This window comes from Papilio polytes, unplaced genomic scaffold, assembly GCF_000836215.1.
Source record: "Papilio polytes unplaced genomic scaffold, Ppol_1.0 DF824058.1, whole genome shotgun sequence".
Classification (NCBI taxonomy): domain Eukaryota; kingdom Metazoa; phylum Arthropoda; class Insecta; order Lepidoptera; family Papilionidae; genus Papilio; species Papilio polytes.
Genome location: NW_013525146.1, coordinates 788,058 through 792,010, shown reverse-complemented (window position 1 = coordinate 792,010; position 3,953 = coordinate 788,058).

Genomic DNA, 3,953 nt, shown 5'->3' with positions numbered 1-3,953 from the left:
ATAATTCCGTTGAATATTCCAATTATGTTTTGTTTTATTTATGCTTAATGTAAAAGCGGTAGTCAATTATCTTGGGGATATTTATTTAAGTACTTTTCATTTGTTTTACTTCCTTTGTACCTACTTGAACATTTTCCTTAATTACATCTCCTTGAACGACAGTTTTAGATAATAAATATTAAAGTAGTGGTTTATAGCTTGCTTCTGCCGTATTTGTTATTCTGTATCCAGTCCTCTCATCTCTTTATTCCCAATTTTTCTATACAAAATGTAAATTACAAATATTTTTGATTATAAGTAATGTACACAGTGTCACTGAACATAGGATGAGCTATTTATTTGTCCGCTTACAAGTAAGTAAATCGAAGCGACTTTTTCCTAAAATTAGAATCATAAATTCATCAGTAAAATTCGTTGTTAACTTAGGACTACAAACAGTCGTCGTAACAGATCGATACTAATGAACGAAACATTTATGAATCAATACAAGACCAATCCTACGCAGCGTAAACAGAATTAATCTCGTCTAATAGTTAGCGCAAACTAGCACCAAAAATGCTACTTAAGAAGTTCTGGAATCACATACTAAACGTTAACACAAACAACGTTGTAACGAAGGAATTTAATTTATGTTAGCTTGCAGCCGAGTGATGTTTACGTGTCTTTTTTCCCACTTTGGACCACACACGTCGCTCCTCGATTAGTCGTTGATGAGATAAGACCGCGACAGCTCATTCCCCGGCATCATTTCTTCTAGTAAATATTGATCATTGAGGAAATAGTTGAATGATACTACCCACGTACGGTAACCGATATCTCCAATATTTGATTTCATTCTTTTGATCGTTACCTGGTTGATGATTTACCGTTTATGAACGGATTCGAAATTCAAATATTTATAGAATGTGATTCAAATATACTTAAAGCCCGCTACATACGGTCAGTTCAGAAAGTTTGAAACATGCTTTATTTAAGAAACAAATTTTGTGTGATAATTTGGAAAAAATAGTTTCATTTTTAAAATTCATTTACCAACTATATAGTGTTTAAATGATGATAAAAATCAATTAGAAGTCAGTTCAGAATTTTCAAATAACACGTTTTTGTCTCTACCTTGCGTTTTTTTTGTCCTGTATCATCACGAACTCACGAAACGCAAATAAATTCGGCTTTCACCAAAGTCCCTTTTTCGTTTTGCGTAAAACGATTCCGCGCTTAAATTTTTAAGCCCGGAAAAAAAATCGTTCAAATTTATGCTCGCTATCAGCCGTGTCTCACAATGCGCTGCGCAAAAACGTGAGCTTTAAAATAAGAACATCAGTTAAATAAGTTACGGTCGCGCGTCCACAATTTATTGAAAGATCCGAAGATGAGAACGGTATAGTTCTTATAATAAAAATAACTGTACAAACCTTTGAAATACCTAATTTTTTACGTTAACAAACCAAATTGTCGCATTTATTGCTTCGCCGAATATTATAATTAAATTAAGGAGCTTGTTAATCTTCGTACAAATTTCATATAGCATTTTTTTTAATTCATAATCTCGACAAATCTGGTTGACTTGATTTAAAAAAAAGTAATCCATAATTGCAATATTTAGAGCGCATGCACACCTTTGACTCAAATTTCGCACACTCTTTAGTCGCGCTTTTATTCCTATGAGCGTATATTGAGGTAAAACACTACTCGAGTTTTATTTGTGCAACTAAACAGTTGAATTGGCTGCGAAACAATCGACAATCGCACAACAGTTATGCGATTGTTTAAACAAAGGTTTGCGCTTGCTCTTAATTTTCATAATACAAAAAGATATGTGAAGGTATTATTATTATTCAATATAGTAACAACTGATATCTTACTAATATTATAAATGCAAAAGTTTAGATGGATGGATGTTTGTTAGAGTTTGTTAACTAAACGGCTGACTGGATCTTGATGAAATTTGGCATAGACATAGAGGATAGTCTGGAAGAACACAGCCTACTCGCTTTTGTTTTTTTTAATTCCCCGCGGATATAGTCGCGGGCGAAAGATAATATTTAATATTTATGCATCATACTGATAACCAGATATTTACTTAGCAAAATTTAAAAATAAATTTCGCATTTTTAGTTAACAGAAATTACAACCAGTAATTTAGAAAAGATCTATTTTTTATAGCAGAATTATATTCATGAATAATAATAGTCATATAATATTGACGAAATCGTTAAATATTTTTTCTTATATTCAAGAAATAACTGTATTCATTACCTGGAAGAAGTTATCCTGAACATTAACACCATAAAGAGATCACAAATGATTACATTCACAGCGGTAGCTCTGTTTGTCCAATGCAAGAAATTGTTACTCTGAATAGATTACTTCTTGTTTGGCTTTGTCATACTTGGTTTTTATCTTTGCTCATACCTTCACGCCCATGATTACTAAGCTATCAGTTTGGATTGCAGAGGTAGCATACGTGAGATCTGGAAGGGATAATTGGGATCGTGAGATATAACGTCAACTTCTTTAATAACCTGGACAGTGTTCAATGTGAAGATACGAAATCTAAATTCTAAACAAATCTAAATTATAAATTCTAAACATCGATGATTATTAAAACACCGTAGTGTTGAAGAAAGTAAGAAATGAATTAGGTGAACTTTTAACAGTGGTAAAGCACGGTTTAATATCTTCGCACGAATGGGCCGGCTCGCTCGGTGTAATACCACGACAAAACAGGCGGGAAGGAGTCAGATGAGTGTGGTTCTGTAAGCCTAATGTTAGTCCCTTTCCCATTCCACCCTTTTTAAAAAAAAAAGGATGGGAAGGAAAAGTGGATTTGACGGTGGAGGAGACGTAGGAAGGGGAAATGTCCTGTTTATGTGCCTCTCTTCCTCCGTATATTAAGGGTGGCAACTCATCTGCAATTGCGGATGTTTATGGGCAGCGATCGCTTTCCATTTCGGTGGATTCAGGTGGCCGCTTGCTCGTTTGCCACCTTATGTCATAAAAAAAACTATGCAATTGTAATAATTGCAGTCAAAATTATTCGATGGATCATCTAAGACTGCAGTAAACATTTCCTTAAAAAATTGTACTTTGATGCAGAACTGCGCCCCTGGTTTATGATATAAAAACAAACTGTATGAAATACTTTTCAAACCTAGACCACCCAAGTCTTAAATCGTAACGATAAAACGGAACACCTACTAAGGGACCGCACTAACCTATTCCATAATTCTAAGAAATGGTTGATGTTCCTAACCTCGAGTACAATCGGTTAGACACTCGCTTAGATTTACAACCAGAAGTGAATCATAGGCACTAGCGCAGCGCACCTGTCAGCGGCTTTGAATGCACTCACAAAAACGTACGAACCGGGCAGCCACGTACGCGACCCGAGACATCGCGAAAGGGATAAGGTTGTGACTATAGTGATGAATATAGCGGATTGCAATATCGCTCTTACTAAACATTTCATTTCCAACTAGCTGAATTTATAGATGATTTTTTAAAAATGTTAAATTTATTACATCACCCAATTTAGTAAGAAATCGTTACATATCCAAAAATTAACATATCTTATTATCTCTTTTGGCCAACACACGTGGGCTCGGCTACCTACCTGACGTCAATCTTGACAAGATAAAATTTTTCATAAACATTTCATATACATATTTTTTTAAAAACCAAACTAACCTAGTCTATTATCTATATTAGCAACTATCTTGTCATTAATTTTATTACTAGCTTTCGCCTGCGACTCCGTTTGCGTGGAATTAAAAAAAACATTATGTTCTTTCAGGCTATCCTCTTCATCTATGCCAAATCATATCCGATCAGGCGTTTATGCTACAAACTCTAACCATCCATCGATCTAAACTTTCGCATTTATAATATTAGTAAGAATATGTTCACCCTACTATATCCACAACCTTAGCACATGAACACGTACAAGTCGGGAG